This window comes from Nerophis lumbriciformis, linkage group LG11, assembly GCF_033978685.3.
Source record: "Nerophis lumbriciformis linkage group LG11, RoL_Nlum_v2.1, whole genome shotgun sequence".
Taxonomy (NCBI): domain Eukaryota; kingdom Metazoa; phylum Chordata; class Actinopteri; order Syngnathiformes; family Syngnathidae; genus Nerophis; species Nerophis lumbriciformis.
In genome coordinates, this window is record NC_084558.2 from 14,568,421 (window position 1) to 14,589,134 (window position 20,714).

Sequence of the window (20,714 nt, forward strand, 5' to 3'; positions counted from 1 at the left end):
AAACTGGAGACCTGACAGACGTGCACACATGCATGAACACATTACACATGATCGGATCATGCTTGGGTTGTTTATTTTTCTTCGGAAAAGCCAGGAAGGACCGCATGTGTCCAATAGTACACACTGTCTTCCCACACAGAGTCAGCATGCACTCACTTCAAACGCTGCTTTTGATTGCATTCAATTCATATTCCGAAAAACAAACTGCGTTCTTGTCTGATTATGGACGGCTATAGGATCACACTGAAACACTTGAGATAGTTTAAAACAGGGAGTCAAAAGAGAAACCATGTCGGGTTAAAACATGGATCTGGTAGGCAAGGGTGGCATGTGCCACCCTAAGAATCTGATAGGCCACCCCAGGCGCCGCCCCACTCAGAGGCAGAACGATTTGAGGCATTGTTATATAAGTAGTGGTAAATGGTTGCATTTGGTTTCCAACTATTGGTATACCAAATAATTACTTATAAAGTAACGCGTTACTCTAACGCCGTTATTTTCGGCGGTAACTAGTAGTCTAACGCGTTGTTTTTTATATTCAGTAACTCAGTTACCGTTACGACCTGATGCGTTACTGCGTAATTTTACGTTATCTTTTATGTAGTATCGGCTAGAAACAGAAGATCTGAGTGTGTTTTATTGGAGTACTGCGGTGACGCCCTTCTGTGTCACAAGGAAAAAAAGAGGTGCGCTTTGTGTGGGTGGGGGCGGGGGCGGCGTGTCTGTGTTTACTAACAAGACATGGCGGAGCCAGAAGTCGAGTTTCTTAACATGGAGATATTCTCACTACTTTTCTTTTGTCGAGCACAAAGAAAAGAACATTTTAGTTAAATGTAAGTTGTTTCTTGGATCAAAGATCCCATCTACTGCCCAAAACAGCAATTCAAATCTGCTGAAACATGTTTTGACGAAGCTAGTAAAGAGAGACACACTTCACCTCCACCTCCAACAGCGGCTGGATTTTAACGGAGGGACTGCTAGCCAGGACAACATTGATAGAGCCATTGCAGCGTATGCTAGAAGACATGCAGACTATTTCTACAGTGGAGTCACCCGATTTCAGGCAGCTGGACACAGTGAACAGTGAGTACATAAACATGGAAAGCGGGCTAAAGAAAACACTCCAAACTCTGCCTCTGCTCATCATTCAGCACTGAAGGTACACACAGTCTGTCAATTCTCTTATATACTCTTTCATTCTAGACTTCTAGAGTGTTTGATTATCACATCACTCTAAATGTATAGACTATAAAGTTCACAAACATAAAGAGGGATCCTAGTGGGCCAGGCCAATCTTTCCTTATCTCTAAACTAAAACTGAGGAAATGTGTAGATTGTTATTTGGTGGTAGCATATCAAATGTTTATTTTAAAGAATTGTATATTTCTTCAATATGATTAAAAAAACAAAACTCTTCTCTGAGCTTCCACCTTATCGTGGTGGAAGAGTTTGAGTGTCCTAGGAGCTATGTTGTCTGGGGGCTTATATCCCCCCTGGCAGGGTCTCCCAAGATAAACAGGTCCTAGGTGATGGACCAGACAAAGAGCAGCTCAAAGACCTCAATGAAAAGAAAAAACAAGGATCCAGATTTCCCTTCCCCGGACATGGGTCCTCCTCTCCTCGGGGGAGAAAGAGCCTAGTCAGGGAGGTGACCAAGAACCAGATAATCCCTCTGTCAGAGCTACAGCAATCCTCTGTTGATAGAGGAGAACCTTCCAGAAGGACAACCATCTCTGCAGCAATCCTCCAATCAGACCTCTATGGTATAGTTTCCAGACGGAAGCCATTTCTTAGTAAAAAGCACATGGCAGCCCACCTGGAGTTTTTCAAAATGCACCTGAAAGACTGTTAAACCATGAAAAAAACTCAAAATTCTCTGGTCTGATGAGACAAAGATTGGAATTTTTGGTGTGAATGAACCAGGCACCACTCATCTCCAGGTCCATACCATCCCTACAGTGAAGCATGGTGGTGGCAGCATCATGCTGTGCGGATGTTTTTCCAGCGGCAGAAACTGGAAGACTAGTCAGGACAAAGGGAAAGATGAATGCAGCAATCTACATAGAAAACCTCTTGAACTCAGACTGGGGAATCGGTTCATCTTCCAGCAGGACATTTGCCCTAAGCACACAGCCAAGATATCAAAGAAATGGCTTCAGGTACCTCGGTGGGTTGCATGGTATTTTGGCGGACAGCTGCTGGGGTAGTGACCTTGTGTGCCGGCGTGTCTCTGATCTCCTTCTTTTTTTCCCACTTCTTTTCTCAGGGGGCAGGATCAGCCAGGGCAGTTGCTGGATGTTCCATCTGCATTGTTTGGGTCCCTGCAGGTGGGGCGGGTGGTTCCCGTGGCCCTGTGCTAAGTGGTCCCGCTGCGGCCGACTTTGGTGGGGCAGCCGAGGGCGGGCCCCGCTGTGCTCTCCTGGGGGGGAGTTTGTGAGGGCTTGGTTGCTTGTGGGGGGGGCAGTTTTCCCGTCCGGCTGCGTGGAACTCTGGGTCCAGTCTTTCTGCCCGTGTGGGGTATGGTCTCTTGCTGGCTTAAAGGCTGGCTGTCCCCTGCTTCTCCCGTGCCTTGTCCTCTGCTGGGCGTGTCTGTCTACGGCCGGTTGTCCCTTGTTCCCTGGGCACCGCACCTGCTGTTTTGGGTTGGGCTCTCTGGGTGGCTGGGGCCGTACTTTGGCTCCCGCACATACTGGGAGACAAATATATTGTACATACAAACACACATACATACGCAAATACACACAATTAATTACACATTTATACATGCATATGTGCATTCATTCATACGTGCCCGCACACATGTGTATTTACGCACATACATTAGGTACATACGCTCCCACAAACTCAATTACAGTACATACCTACACACTCACGGTACATACATCCACACGCCCATTCACTGTACAAACATACATATACACATACTGTACATATACAAGTACATATGCATACATACACGCATGCATATAATCATGTTTCATCAAACATATAGTAATGTTGTTACCCTAGGGGAAACTGGGTAACACACGGCACACTGACAAAGCTATTGTTACTATAACAATCTACAAGGTTAATACAGTTCACTTCTCTTTCTTCTTCTCCTTTGCTATCACTTTTCCTATCATATGTGTTCGTATTTGCTGATGTTGTTCTGTTGTTGTTGCTGTCTTTATGTCGTATCCCCCTCTTGTCCCTGCAATTTGCCCCTCCGTCTTGCTTTTTATCTATCCCCACCTGTGTCAACATAAAATAATAATAATAAAATAATAATATAATTATGTTTAAAAAAGTATTTAGAAAATCGGAAACAGTTTTTATATGCTCTAACTATGAAAATGTATTGATAATATTTGTAATTTGTGTAAATACCTTTAAGACCGGCAGGGCCTAACCACAACTGGTACTGACTACTCTACCTATACTTTATCATTTAAAAAGGGTTTAAGTGTGTTAGAAATTGGATTACGTTTCTATGCATTTATCATTTTAGATTATTTCATTTTGAGTTAATAATGGTAAATATGGCAACTCCATTTGTTCTAAATCAGATGTAATCCAGTAGGAGATTTAGTGACTGCTGTTAATATTGGCTATTTTGCTTTATTGCTCCTCCAAAAGCGACGCTGCTCTGTACTCCCGTGTGCCTCAATCAAACAATCATCCCAGATGGAAATGTGAGTTTGAGTGCCGTGTCAATCAGTCATAATTTCCGAGACTTTCTTTTTTTAGCCCACTATGTTTGATGAGGTCTGGATACATTTAGATGATGATTTTGTCCCTAATGATGCCGTGATGTAGTTTTCTACAGTTGATGAAGAAGCAGGTGAAGACAGTCTGTGTGTACCAAAATAAAACATAAAAAAAAAAAAGTAATTTATCCACGTGAGGTACAAGCAGACACGTGCATCTTTCTTTTGTCTGATTGGACTTCATTATTTTCTCATGCATAATTTACACTATTTTATTTGTTGTATAGCTAAATATTAATTTGTATCCAAATCAAATACAATCCTTATAGTGGAACTGCACATTTTCCCCCTATCATTGATACAAGAACAGACATATTTTTGTACAGTCCAAATTGTAAACTACGACTCGTACTATACGGCTAACAAGGTAGCTAAAGCTCTTTAAAAAACGTTCAAAAACCGCCAAAAAAACTCCATTTACATGTCGTGACCTGCATATTAACCAAGTATTAGCGTCTTTGTTATTGTAACAGCTAACGACGAGTAAGTAAGTAACACAGGGCCTTGATCGCGGAGAAAATACTGTACGTATTGATATGCTGAGCTGCTGCATCGCCTCCGGGTTGGTAAAAGTTTGTGATTAATAATGGGTGTCAAACTCGTTTTAACTGAGGGTCACTTTGCAGTTATGGCTGCCCTTAGAGAGCCGCTTGCAACACAATTGCCTATGCATTTGAACATTACATATTTAAAAAAAATATGCCACTCACTTGTATAGAAGAAGCTTGTTGCCATAACCGGAGAAGTTGGTAAAATTTGACACACAAAAGACACAAGTTTGTTTGCAGCCATCTTTTTTTTAAATTATTTTACCTCCAGATGGATTATGATTGATTATTTATCTAAACAGGGAAGGTATTAGACATCCCATCCGTCAGAGCAGACATTGTACAGTAAGTGGTTATTTTATTATGTTTAGTCATATTTCTTGTTCAGCACTTAGCAATAATGCTACATTAAAGTGTATAACTAAATCTTAATCTGTTGAGCACACAGCTTTTAAAACTAGCTTATTCAGACTCAAAAATAAAAGGTTCTCGATCATAATTTGTTCCAAAGTAGCTTTGGTTGTCTCTCATGAAGTCTGCCATGAGTAGTTGTGTTGATGTTGCTGAAGGGAAAAGAAAACGTTGTAATATGTCTGTGAAATTAATCAACTGCCCAATGCTTAAAATGACTAAAATATGCAAATACAACAAGTTAATATGAATGTACCTGTTACTACATTACCGTATTTTTGGACTATAAGGCGCACTTAAAAGCCTTTCATTTTCTCAAAAATCGACAGTGCGCCTTATAATGTAGGGAATAATTATGGTTTTCTTACCGACCTCGCAGTTTTTTTTTTTTGGTACATGGTGTAATGATGACCAGTAGATGGCAGTCAAACATAAGAGATACATGTAGACTACAAGCTGATGTCAATAAACGTCAAAACTTAAAATGTTCCATTGAGAATATAGAACCTTACACACGGCGCTCCAAAATCTGTCAAAATGTTTTAGCACGACTTTAGTTAGGTATGAAGCCGTACCGCTTGATGAATTGTCAACATATGAGTATTATTATGGTGTGTGTACAATGACCGCAAAATGGCACCCATTGGCAGACATATTATCTGGTGTTTTGTTTTGCAACATTATGCAAAACCAACTTTTTGTCACATCGTGGTGAGGGAAGTCCTGTTTTGGGGTTGTCTGGCAAACTTCCTGTTTTATTTTTGAAAATTCTAATTCTCCTCTCGTTTCAGGCCACTTGCCCTTCCTCCTGTGTCACTGGTCTGATGTCTCTCCTGATTGCCTGATTGTGCCCACCTGTGTCACCCTTCCTCATGTGTATATAGTCCTCGTCTTCCCCTGTCTTGTTGCCAGAGTATATTGTCTCGCTACGTACCTCCAGCCTTGTCCACAGCCTTGTCCACAGCCTTGTCCACAGCCTTGAACCAAGTTTGATAAGTATTGTCTCGCTTTATTTATTGATTTCTTTGTTTCACTTTTCTTACCTTCTGGTACCTGCTGACGTGTATTTGGGATTTGCATAAGTCCTCAAAACTTGCGCGCATCCGCCATGTAGTCTGTGACGACACCATAGTCGATAAGCTTCTTCTTTTTCTCTATTTTCTCGTTAGGGGGCATTCAGCTGTTGACATTTCTAATACAAGGTAGCCTAAAGTTTTAACTTATAGCTGTCATTAGACTCTCCATGAAAGCGCTAAAAAACACCAGTGTAGTGAGTTTACATTATTCACCGAAGGAACTTCAGTTATCAAAGAGTTCCGGTTGGACGTTTTTTCACGGGACACATTTACAGCGTTGTTTGTACTTTGGCAACACGTGCCAAAGTAGTTGGGAAAGGGCATGTTCACCACTGTGTTACATGGCCTTTCCTTTTAACAACACTCAGTAAACGTTTGGAAGCTGAGGAGACACATTTTTTAAGCTTCTCAGGTGGAATTATTTCCCATTCTTGCTTGATGTACAGCTTAAGTTGTTCAACAGTCCGGGGGTCTCCGTTGTGGTATTTTAGGCTTCATAATGCGCCACACATTTTCAATGGGAGACAGGTCTGGACTACAGGCAGGCCAGTCTAGTACCCGCACTCTTTTACTATGAAGCCACGTTGATATAGCACGTGGCTTGGCATTGTCTTGCTGAAATAAGCAGGGGCGTCCATGGTAATGTTGCTTGGATGGCAACATATGTTTTTCCAAAACCTGTATGTACCTTTCAGCATTAATGGCGCCTTCGCAGATGTATAAGTTACCCATGTCTTGGGCACTAATACACCCCCATACCATCACACATGCTGCCTTTTCCACTTTGCGCCTATAACAATCCGGATGGTTCTTTTCCTCTTTGGTCCGGAGGACACGACGTCCACAGTTTCCAAAAACAATTTGAAATGTGGACTCGTCAGAGCACAGAACACTTTTCCACTTTGTATCAGTCCATCTTAGATGAGCTCGGGCCCAGCAAACCGACTGCGTTTTTGGGTGTTGTTGATAAACGGTTTTCGCCTTGCATAGGAGAGTTTTAACTTGCATTTACAGATGTAGCGACCAACTATAGTTACTGACAGTGGGTTTCTGAAGTGTTCCTGAGCCCATGTGGTGATATCCTTTACACACCGATGTCGCTTGTTGATGCAGTACAGCCTGAGGGATCAAAGGTCACAGGCATAGTTGCTTAGGTGCAGTGATTTCTCCAGATTTTCTGAACCCTTTGATGATATTACGGAACGGAGATGGTGAAATCCCTAAATTCCTTGCAATAGCTGGTTGAGAAAGGTTTTTCTTAAACTGTTCAACAATTTGCTCACGCATTTGTTGACAAAGTGGTGACCCTCGCCCCATCCTTGTTTGTGAATGACTGAGCATTTCATGGAATCTACTTTTATAGCCAATCATGGCACCCACCTGTTCCCAATTTGCCTATTCACCTGTGGGATGTTCCAAATAAGTGTTTGATGAGCATTCCTCAGTATTTATTGCCACCTTTCCCAAATTCTTTGTCATGTGTTGCTGGCATCAAATTCTAAAGTTAATGATTATTTGCAAAAAAAAATGTTTATCAGTTTGAACATCAAATATGTTGTCTTTGTAGCATATTCAACTGAATATGGGTTGAAAATGATTTGCAAATCATTGTTTATATTTACATCTAACACAATTTCCCCACTCATATGGAAACGAGGTTTGTATTCAGGATCAAAAATATAAGGTTCTAGACTATAATTTGTCTCAAAGTAGTCGTTATTGGCTCCCACTAAGTCTGCATGATTTACATTGTTGTTGGTAGGGAAGGGATCTGCGGTTCCTACCTCTACAACACAAGATCATGTGACTGGTTTGCTTGTTATCTCTTAAAATTGCTCGGGAATCTCCGTGAGATTGATACTATTTTGATCATATCTATTTACTCGCAAACTTTGTAATTCTTTAGGTGTCATAAATTGGATATATAAGATAAAAGCTTCAATATAGAGGCAACTTGTTTTTCCACTCTACTGGTACTTTAAGGTCTTGTGGATTTACAGGTGTCATTTATGTAAAACAGGTTAAACAGTTTTGCTCCAAGGATTGACCACTGGGGTACACTGCTAAATATACCTCAGCCTAATTATATGTGGTATTTTAGCTTCAATTATTACTTCCTGTTTGTTAAGTGGCTTTTCACCTAGTTCAAGAATAGCCCCCGTTTTCATACCGCACTATTGTGTTGATTAGGCTATTGTGATTATTGGGTAAAAAGTAGGTTAATATGCTGCTTGACACCGTTTGCAATCTTTATACTGTATAGCATTGCTGATTTCTTCTGTTACATTAATTAGTGCCATTGATGTTCAAATATTTGCTGTGTATCTGTAGTGGCTGTCTGAGAATAATTTGCATTTCTATATGAATTTATCCCACCCGTTGTTTTTTAATTGGTGTTTGTCTCCAGTGTAGTGGCTATTTTTGTCACAGAATGATCCTGTTTAGAGGGTCGGTTTTCTGATTTGGGTGTTGAATTGGTTTTAGATGTATTAGTGTCTTCATTAACTTCATACGGGAACGAAAAATTCTGTTATCTTGTCCATCAGAGTCAGAGATACGACGTCAGACTAACTAATCTGTGTAATCAAATAGGTTTCATTAATAACCGTAAATTTGCACAACAAATAACAAGGTCCTCCTGTGGCTTACAGAACATAACTGTACTGAAAACAAGGTAATGCAAAACCATTCGTTTATCATTTATTACAAACCCTGTTTTCATATGAGTTGGGAAATTGTGTTAGATGTAAATATAAACGGAATACAATGATTTGCAAATCATTTTCAACCCATATTCAGTTGAATATGCTACAAAGACAACATATTTGATGTTCAAACTGATAAAACAATTTTTTTTTGCAAATAATCATTAACTTTAGAATTTGATGCCAGCAACACGTGACACAGAAGTTTGGAAATGTGTCAATAAATACTGATAAAGTTGAGGAATGCTCATCAAACACTTATTTGGAACATCCCACAGGTGAACGGGCAAATTGGGAACAGGTGGGTGCCATGATTGGGTATAAAAGTAGATTCCGTGAAATGCTCAGTCATTCACAAACAAGGATGGGGCGAGGGTCACCACTTTGTCAACAAATGCGTGAGCAAATTGTTGAACAGTTTAAGAAAAACCTTTCTCAACCAGCTATTGCAAGGAATTTAGGGATTTCACCATCTACGGTCCGTAATATCATCAAAGGATTCAGAGAATCTGGAGAAATCACTGCACGTAAGCAGCTAAGCCCGTGACCTTCGATCCCTCTGCATCAACAAGCGACATAGGTGTGTAAAGGATATCACCACATGGGCTCAGGAACACTTCAGAAACCCACTGTCAGTAACTACAGTTGGTCGCTACATCTGTAAGTGCAAGTTAAAACTCTCCTATGCAAGGCGAAAACCGTTTATCAACAACACCCAGAAACGCCGTCGGCTTCGCTGGGCCTGAGCTCATCTAAGATGAACTGATACAAAGTGGAAAAGTGTTCTGTGGTCTGACGAGTCCACATTTCAAATTGTTTTTGGAAACTGTGGACGTTGTGTCCTCAGGACCAAAGAGGAAAAGAACCATCCGGATTGTTATAGGCGCAAAAATGAAAAGCCAGCATCTGTGATGGTATGGGGGTGTATTAGTGGCCAAGACATGGGTAACTTACACATCTGTGAAGGTGCCATTAATGCTGAACGGTACATACAGGTTTTGGAGCAACATATGTTGCCATCCAAGCAACGTTACCATGGACGCCCCTGCTTTTTTCAGCAAGACTGTCAGGCTTGTCCCTGACAGTTTGACTGTGTTTTAGTTTTTCCTCTGCGTTTGTCTTAGTTTTCTGTCAGCGCTTTTTATTTTGTCTTCTATTCCTGAGTGCTGCTTCCCCTCAGCTGTGGCTGATTGGCACCTGGCCACACCTGGTGTCAATCAGCCAGCTGCTATTTAAACCTGCCTTCCCCTCCAGTCAGTGCTGGATTATTGTCATTGTCGTTCCTACCTGTCGTGTCGTTGTTTGCTGTATGCTGTCGTTGCTAGCTGTGTGCGTTAAGCTATTCCCTGGATCCTGACTCCTGTTCCTGCTTCCTGGTTTCTGGTTCGTGTTTTCCTTTTCTTATTTTTGAACATTAAAACCATGTTTTCTTGTACCAAGCCTGCTGCCATCTCTGCATCTTGGGGTTCGTCACCAACAAACTCTGACAAAGACAATGCCAAGCCACGTGTTACATCAACGTGGCTCATAGTAAAAGAGTGCGGGTACTAGACTGGCCTGCCTGTAGTCCAGACCTGTCTCCCATTGAAAATGTGTGGCGCATTATGAAGCCTAAAATACCACAACGGAGACCCCTGGACTGTTGAACAACTTAAGCTGTACATCAAGCAAGAATGGGAAAGAATTCCACATGAGAAGCTTCAAAAATGTGTCTCCTCAGTTCCCAAACGTTTACTGAGTGTTGTTAAAAGGAAAGGCCATGTAACACATTGGTGAACATGCCCTTTCCCAAGTACTTTGGCACGTGTTGCAGCCATGAAATTCTAAGTTAATTATTATTTGCAAAAAAAAATTAAAGTTTATGATGTTGAACATCAAATATCTTGTCTTTGTAGTGCATTCAATTGAATATGGGTTGAAAAGGATTTGCAAATCATTGTATTCCGTTTATATTTACATCTAACACAATTTCCTAACTCATATGGAAACAGGGTTTGTAAATTAAACTGTTTACACATGTGGGCTATCGTGCGCATTTGAGAGTTCTTGCTATATAAACATGAATGCATAACTATTTAGAGCATATCTTGGGATTTCATCGTGGTTGTAATCATATTTGTGTTATTATTTTGGTGCTGTTACTTTTAAGTCATTGACGGGAACGGGCACACTATCAGTACATTCTGGAGTCTTAATGTGCAAATATTATTGGAAGTTACATGTGTCCTGTACGTGTGAGTAAACAACATGGCCATTGGGCCTTTGCATATATTGCGTGAAACAAATGAGTGGACGAGGTGTACTTCAGACATTTTTATCTGTGCTAATCACCCTTAGCTGACGGCGGTTGTAGGCCGTCATCATTGTGATAAATGCACTGTGCCGACAATTTCCGCCATGGTGTTATCTGATTTTTCTGATACATCACTGCACATTTTCATTGAGTAATAAAATCCCGGACAAACCTAAGCCCGGGACACGGAACGCTTTTAATGGCACTTAGGGAAAAAGACTCATCTGTGGGGCTGAGCTCAAAACCACTGGTGATGACTGGGAGCAGAAAGATGGGTCATCAGTGGGTAGAAAATTTAAAATTTGGATGGTCTGTTTTTATGCTTAAAGTAAAGAAGGCGTTTTGTGTTGACTGAAAGACTATTCTGATGTTAAAGGTGCCATATGTAGCAATGTGGCCAGAAATGGTACTGCAATCATGGTAAAAATTCTGTAGTCCCCTCCCACGCTCCATTACTGAGGTTGCCAGATACGCAGCCGAATCCAAATTCTACTCCAAGGATTTTCAAATGGCAATCAACGAGTCCTACGCTGTAGGTTTCTCTTGTTTATGACTTCTTGCAAGATGGTTTACTAAGTAATTATGCCACATTTTATTGATGTTGATTAGCCAAATGTATTTGTAAAGTTACGCAGCAATATTTTCGTCGGGACAGATTGTTGGCATTACCCTGCTAAAATGTCTGGTCCATCGAAATAATTATATTTAATAAAATATTATATATTATATATCACATAGGCCTACTTTGATGGCAAGCCAAGACCAACAGTAAAATTACCGCCACATTTCTTTCAGCATAACCCCATGTTGCATCCAACCTGACGCACTACATTCTCTTCCAGGTACGGACATCACCATCTTTCAGTGCAGAGTGCGATTCTATGAGTCATCCTACATTACGCAAAAACCACGTTACGCATAAATCATATAGCCTACTACCATGTCAATACACAAAGTAGAAAATTATTACATGTAAAGCATTATATTGTGCCAAGCAAATACCACCTCATATGTGTTTGATGCACATACAGTACCAGAAACCACAATTAGCTGCGCTAATGTTGTAACTCGTTTCCTCAGAGTATCAGCATATTGAGAAGGAAATAGGCACTGACACTACCCATATCCACATAGGTTTTATTTGTTGAAAATATATGTTGCACTGTTAGTTGGATGACACATCAACAAATATATTTCCCCCGCTAGCCTATATATCGATGTGTCATTGACCAGGCTAGCAGGCTAACCTACACTAGCGTGATGGTGCTTTGCTCCTAAGCATTCGTTGCAACAACATACTAGCTTTGTTAGACAAGATCATAGACTGTATTGGACAATATAGTTTACATACGAAATGTCCATTTCCATTTATTACAAGTAATAAGAAAATGTAAATTGTGACGTCAATCTCCGGAAAGGAAGAAATTTGCAAGTTTGGCGTCAGATGAAAATGTCTTCTCCGCCTTCAATCGTCTCCATCTTTCAAAGGCATCCCCGATACAAATCCTCATTTTGTTCCTGGCTTTGTCATGAATAAGTTAAGCTTTTTAGATTTACTAAGATCTGACATGTTTAGTAACTTTACCAGTGGCAGTAGCTCGACGAAGAGGGCAATGCGTAAATGGCAACCTGGGGTGTCCCACATTTGCGGTCCCCTCCGAGGTTGGGTTGAGTTTTTTCTTGCCCTGATGTGGGATCTGAGCCGAGGATGTCGTTGTGGCTAGTGCAGCCCTTTGAAACACTCGTGATAATCTTCGATATTTCTACCTGAATAAATGCTTCTGATATTCTGTACATTACATGTTGTACAAGTTAATGGTCTTCATATTTCTTCATGACAATGTTTTAACCTTTTCTATAAAATTAATAAAATGTAATATGCAGCCTGCTAATCATTCTGTAATCTGCTAATCATTCTGCCAAAAACCGCCCTCCCCCCTCCGCCCCCGCCCGATATTGCATCTTCTCATGGCGAAAAATAGTCCTTTCTTGTCGGTAGAACAACTTGCTATGGCTTTAAACCTGATATTTCCATAAAGTAGCCTTTTCTATGTCCATTTCTGCTCGCAAGTAGCAAGTGAACTGCAGCCAAGTTCCCCTTCGCTTGGCACGGCCCGAGGGTCAAAAAGGACGCGTGCACGTTAATTGCCCATTAAAAAAATTAGATTAGATAATATATATATATATATATATATATGTATGTGTATATATATATATTATATATATATGTATATATAATGTTAATTAATTGTGTATTTTATATACAGTAATATATTGTGACATATTGGGTCAAAAATTACCTGGAAAACTTGAAACCAAATTGGGGGTAAAAATTGTGTTTTTGTTGTTGCATTTTAATGAAAAAGGTGGAACGGACATGTGTAATAAATCCTTCTTATAACTTTGAATTAAGATATACGATGAATAATTCAAAAACATGTGTACTAATTTAGAAAGTGACAAAAAATATTATAAAAATGATTTTTACCTTCAAAGCCAGGTGAGGCCTCAGGGAGTTAAAATTGACTATAGTACACAAAAAATAATGTTTTCCATTGCAAAAAAAAAAAAATGTTGTCCACCTCAATAAAACTGAATATGAAAACTGAGAGAAAAGTTTGGCATGTGTGCGCCTTTTAAAGCCATGACGTGTGTCTTTGTGTCATTTGGACACTTCATGGCACGGTTGGATCACTTTCCCCCCATCTCCTTCTGCAAACAAACGGCTGTCCATGCTTTAAATGTTTAATGAAAAGCTTTACTCCACCAATATTAAAAAGTAGCGACATTGCCAGTTGACTATTTGGTGGTCAAACAAGTCAAATGTCAGACGTGATTTCAATGTGTGCATTTCTTTCTCAGGAGCACACACCAATGTTTCTACAACCACGTTAAACTGTGACGGTGCTTGTGTGCCAAAATATTGCCTCGTTTATCGTTTGCGAAATTACTGCTAAAGTGTAGCTTAATAAGATTTTCACCCGCCCTCATTAACATGCACATGTATGCTGGCCGATTTACGACGTAATACTCTTAAAGTTTTATTTTCGTATCACTATTATTGTGTACTAATAGTGTGCCTCTATACTATTTAAATTAATATTTAACCCAGTGAGGTGTACCCATCTGTGAACTTCATAATCATTCTGGTTTGTTTTAAATTGCATTTCCTCTCCCTGGTTTTGCTTCACGTGAACTTTTGATTGCCCTGTGATGATCATTATAACTGCAGGATTTGTCAGAGAACAAACACCGAGCCCCCTGCTGGATGCTATTTTTTCTATCCGGTTTTCTCCTGAAACCATTTCACTGTAAACAGAGCAGGAAGTGAAGGGAAATGATGCTGCTGTGATTAACAGTGTTTATTTGTAGTGATTGCTGTTGCACGTGCGTGTCACATGTGTCTGACCAGATGTGTGTGAGTGCGTGTAGCAGTAAAAATGACCAATGTAGTCTAAGTATTCCTGAAAAAACCCACAGTATATCAAGGTGTGGCTTTACAGACAAAGAGGCTGTTTGTGCATTGTGGATAAATACCATTATCAACTATGAAGCAAGAAACCCAGTTCACCCTCTGTCATCAAATACATCGTCTCTGATACGCCTATTTGTGGTAGCTGCCTGTAAATCATGCGTTCGGCCAAACACAACAAGCGTCAATAAGTATCTAATAAGACAAAAAGACGAAAAATGTAAATAGAATACATCACACTCACCAGAGATGCTGAGTAAAATCTATCTGACAGCTCGCTAACAATATGATAAATAGTTTATGACCAGATTAAACGATAGGGGTGGCGTTAAAGACCAGTAAACGGTACAAAGCAAGAACTTTGATTACATCCGTCTTAATATTCAGTTTGACATGGAACGTTAACGTTGGTGTGTGCAGTGGAACCAATTAAAGGTTAACCAAAATCCATGTTTCCAATAAGAGTGTCCTGGGATGTAAAGTGAGTGCCTGAGCTACGACAGGTTTGTACGCACTGAAACCAGAGGACGCCCCTTGCTATATCGGGGCCCAAAGCAGAATTCTCTTTTGAGACCATTCTCACCATTACAAAAAAATGTATACTACTTTATGTATGTGAAACAATACTTTTATACTTTTTAAATCCAACTTGAATTTAATTGGATGCATATTTTGCAGTAACACAAATTCAGTTCAGTTCAGTTCAGTTTCAGTTTATTTCAAACATGCATACGACACAATGTAATGCATCACACAATTCCAGTTGTTTCATTACGGCATGTCCGAAAAGGAGTAGGAAGAAGCAGAGCTTATTTAATCCTAACCCTTTTCATACCATAGCAATTTTATCCAATATCCTTGTTTTCTGTAACAGAACAATGAACAAATAAATAATATACCATAGTAAGCAAACAAATATAAATACATAAATACATAATCTTTGTCTCAATAAAAAAAAAGGAAAAAAAGGGTTCAAGATGTTCATCATAATTCTTGTTTTGTGTACTTTGTGAACACTTGTAGTTTGAACAGTCTCTTAAACTGAATCATATTGGTGCTTTGTTTGATTTATTTGGTTAATCCATTCCATAATTTAATTCCACATGCAGATATACTAAAGGTTTTAAGTGTTGTACGAGCATACAAATGTTCAAAATTTGATTTTCCTCTAAGGTTATATTTCTCCTCTTTTGTTGAGAAGAGTTGTTGTACATTCTTGGGTAGCAATTCAAGAAAAACATCCATCCATCCATCCATTTTCTACCGCTTATTCCCTTTGGGGTCGCGGGGGCGCTGGAGCCTATCTCAGCTACAATCGGGCGGAAGGCGGGGTACACCCTAGACAAGTCGCCACCTCATCGCAGGGTCAACACAGATAGACAGACAACATTCACACTAGGGCTAATTTAGTGTTGCCAATCAACCTATCCTCAGGTGCATGTCTGTGGAGGTGGGAGGAAGCCGGAGTACCCGGAGGGAACCCACGCAGTCACGGGGAGAACATGCAAACTCCACATAGAAAGATCCCGAGCCCGGGATTGAACCCAAGACTACTCAGGACCTTCGTATTGTGAGGCAGACGCACTAACCCTTCTGCTGCCCCTCAAGAAAAACAATTGTTCAATCATTATTTTTTTTACTGCTAAATAGTACATCTATCATAAATATACTGTAAATTTACAAGTCTTCCTGACACATCACCGGCCCAAATGTGTTCATTGTAATGCTGTAACAGCTGAGCACTTACGCTTTCATTGGAGATATATTAATGATATACAAAACATCCCTATGAAAACGTACATCCCTGAGAAAAACCTCTTGCAACATGCATTTACTTGCACCAGGATCATTTTAGCCAGACCATCATAACACCACAGAGCCTTCCAGAGCGCACCTTTGGCGTGCTAAAAATAGGTTCTGTTGGCTTGATTGCGCCTCTATATAACCCAGAAAAAATTTAAAAAGTACATGTGTGTTACAAAAACAAGCTAACTAGCATCTTACAAGTAATTATAAATAGACAAGAAGAAAAACATCATGGAAGCATCATGGGGTATCCTAAATAGCATCATTAAAAATGGTCCGGAGAAGGATTACCCTCAGTACTTCTCAGATAGAAATGTAAAAAATGACAATTTCAACAAAGCAATTTAAAGCTTTAATAACTACTTGGTAAATATTGGACCAAATCTGAAAAAAATAAATCCATATCCCGAGTAAATTAAGGGCTTGAATGATACTATAGCCTGAAATTGTGACTTAATAAAATACATAATCTGAATTGTGAATAAATGTAAATCAAGACCTCAACTGATTGTAACATAATTGCTATGGAAAATATAAAAAAGGTTATTAAAGAGATTACAGAACTACTAATGTACATATGCAATTTATAATTTCAAACATGTAAAATACAAAACAAAATGAAAATAGCAATGGTTGTAACAATTTATAAGACTGGAGATAAACATGAACTATACACCTGTTTCCTTGTTTGCACATTTTTTAAAACATAGTTGAAACATAATTTAACAACAGATTGGACAAATTAATGAATAAAAGTGTTACATTAGCGGACAACCAATATGGATAAAGAGTTAACAAGTAAACATCGATGGTAATAATCAAAATATTGGAGGAAATTACAATTGCAATAGATGGTAAACAGTGTGCAGCTACAGTGTTTATGTACCTAACAAAAGCACCTGACACAATTGATCATATCTTAATAAACCAATTCTAATAGAATGGCATCAAAGGCCTGGACTTAAACTGGGTAAGAAGCTACTTAACCAACAGGAAGCAATACGTGAAGCTATGCGAACATAGATCTGCAGCTTTAAATATATCTTGTGGTAAACCCCAGGGATCAATACTGGGACCAAAATTGTTCAATCTCTATACAAACGACATTTGTAAAGTTACAAAAGACTTGAAGTTAGTCCTATGTGCAAGATGATACGATCTAATTTTGAGAACACACAAAGCTAGCACAAATAATAAAAGAAGAAACAACAAATTAACAAAAACAGAATATCCTTGAATCAAAGTAAACCTAAGATAATGCTATTTGGTAACAGCAGAAGAGAAATTCAAACTCAAACACAAATAGATTGAGTTGACATTGGAATGGTAAAATAAATCAAAGTTTTGGTTGTAACTTAAAATAATTTGAAAATCTCATATAAAACATATTTAACATAAGGTGGTAAGGAAACTTTCAATAATGAAAAAAGCAAAATATGTCCTGGACCAAAAATCACTCCATATTCTCACTGCTCACTAGTGATACCATATCTGAGTTGTAGAAACTTAGGGAAATAATTACAAAAGTATGCTTAATTCACGAACTGTGTTACAAAAGAGGTCAGTTAGAATAATACTTAACGTTGGCTACCGAGAACATTCAAAGCCCTTTATTCACTAAATCAAACATATTGAAATTTAGTGATTTGGTGCATTTGCAAACAGCTAAATGTATGCAGAAAGTAAATTATAACCTGCTAGCCAACAATGTACGACCAATCAAATACTTGTATAGCCCTTAATCACAAATGTCTCAAAGGGCTGCCCCACCTACTCAGTGGACTAGTGGTTAGAGTGTCCGCCCTGAGATCGGTAGGTGGTGAGTTCAAACCCCGGCCGAGTCATACCAAAGACTATAAAAATGGGACCCATTACCTCCCTGCTTGGCACTCAGCATCAAGGGTTGGAATTGGGGGTTAAATCACCAAAATGATTCCCGGGCGCGGCCACCGCTGCTGCCCACTGCTCCCCTCACCTCCCAGGGGGTGATCAAGGGTGATGGGTCAAATGCAGAGAATAATCTCGCCACACCTAGTGTGTGTGTGACAATCATTGGTACTTTAACTTTAACTTTTAACAAGACAAAGCGACATACTCTGCTCAAATCCCACATCAACACAATGGGAACAACGAGAAACCTTGGAAGGGACCGCAGATGTGGGACCGGTGCAATGGATGCCGAGTGGATACGGTTAATAATGTGAGAGTCCAGTCTATAGTGGAGGCCAGCAGGGGATCCTCTTGCATGTAGACACGTCGGGGAGCAGAGACGTCACCAACTGATGCATGAGTAGTGGTCCACCCCGGGTCCCGACTTCATGTGAAAGTCCAGTCCATTGGGAGACTAGCAGGGGATCATCTTTAATGGAGACAAGTCAGCAGCGCAGAGACGTCACCAACTGATGCAAGGAGGAGTGGTCCATCCTTGGTGCCCACTTGGAACAACGAGTGCCTCCTCCATGAAGGCTGGTCTGTGGTCATCTGATAACCTCTCCACGCAGGAGAGGTGGGGCTGAGCAGAAAAGAGAGACGGCAGATCAACTAGTCAAAAAAGGAGTCTATTTAAAGGCTAGGGTGTATAAATTAGTATTTAGATGGGACATAAATGCTTGCCAGTAAAGTAAATGCTTGCTCCAGTACTCTGGCCATGCCAGAGTACTGGAGCCGGAATAGAAAACGCTCAAAAGCCCGCAGACTTTTTTTGGGCTCTGGGAATCACTAAAAAGTCGAAGTTCTTTGAACGCAGCTTTCTGGCCGGGACATATGGTACAATGCAATCAGCAAGACAGGATGGAGCTAGACCGTTTAGTATCTTATAGGTAAGTAGTAAAGTCTCATCTTAAGTGCACAGGAAGCCAGTGCAGGTGAGCCAGTATAGGCGTAATATGATCACCCTTTCTTGTTCTCTTCAAAAGTCTCGCAGCCGCATTTTGTACCAGCTGTAATCTTGTAATGCCAGACAAAGGGAGACCCGAAAATAATATGTTACAGTAATCGAGACGAGACGTAACTATCCATCCATCCATTTTCTACCGCTTGTCCCTTTCGGGGTTGCGGGGGGTGCTGGAGCCTATCTCAGCTGCATTCAGGCGGAAGCCGGCGTACACTTTGGACAAGTCGCTACCTCATCGCAGGGCCAACACAATGTGGGTTCCCTCCGGGTACTCCGGCTTCCTCCCACCTCCAAAGACATGCACCTGGGGATAGGTTGATTGGCAACACTAAATTGGCCCTAGTGAGTGAATGTGAGACATGACTAACGCATGAATAATGATCTCAGCGTCGCTGATGGACAAAATGGGACACATTTTAGCAATATTGCGGAGATGTAAGAAGGTTGTTTTAGTAACACTCTTAATGTGTGATTTAAATGAGAGAGTTGGGTTGAAGATAATACCCAGATTCTTTACCAAGTTGCTTTGTGTAATTGTATGGTTGTCAAATGTTAAGGTGGTATTATTAAATAGGTGTCGGCGTTTAGCAGGACCGATAATCAGCATTTCCATTTTCTTAGAATAGAATAGAATAAAATATATATTTATTGTCATTGTACATTGTACAACGGAATTGTAAGCAAAACTAATTTAGCGTTGAGTTGCAAAAAGTTGCTGGACATCCATTGTTTAATTTTATTTAGACACGCCTTCAGGTGGCTACTATCTGGCGTGTTGGTCGGCTTTAGGGGCATGTAGAGTTGGGTGTCATCAGCATAACAGTGAAAGCTAACATTGTATTTGCGTCTGATGTCACCTAGCGGCAGCATGCAGATGCTGAAAAGTGCAGGGCCAAGAACCGAACCCTGTGGAACTTTGCACGTTACCTTAACATACTACGAGGTCACATTGTTATGGGAGACGCACTGCATCCTGTCACTAAGATAGAAGTTAAACCAAGAAAAGGCTAAGTCTAACATACCAATACTTGTTTTGATACATCCTAATAGAAGGTTATGATCGACGGTATCGAAAGAAAGAAATTAGCAGCAAACACAGATGACGCATCAGCATCCATAGTTAGCAATTAGCATTTTTGCGAGGGCTGTCCCACTCGAGTTTTCCTCGGATCCTGGACTGAAAGGGTTCACAGAGATTGTTAGATGGTAAGTCTTCACTTAGCTGCTGTGCAATATTTTTTTGGAGGATTTTCGAGATAAAGGGAAGGTGGGACACCGGCCGGTAGTTTACCATGAGTTCAGGATCGAGGTTAGGTTTCTGAATGCTCGGGAAACAGTACCAGAGGAAAGTGATAAGTTAATAATATTTAGCATTTAGGTTCTAATATTACAAACAGCTCCTTGATAAGGTTCCCAGGAAGTGGGTCAAGTAAACATGTTTGTTTTGTCCCATTTATAAGTCGCAGGAGTTCGTCTAATGTTATTTCTTCAAAAAGAGAGAGATTATTTTGGAGGCCAATATCCGTTGTACGTACATTCATATCTGCGTTAATTGAACCCAGTTGGAGTTGGGACGCATTATCTTTAATCTTCTTTGTATTGAGTTCAATTTTCTTCGTAAATAATTTCATAAAGTCATCAGCCAAGTGGGGAGGAGTCCCTTGTTGGGTTAGCGATGCTACTGTACTGAACAAATATTTAGGATTGTTTTATTGAGACGGATGAGATTAGAGTAGTAATTAGTTATAGCTTAGGTAAGCG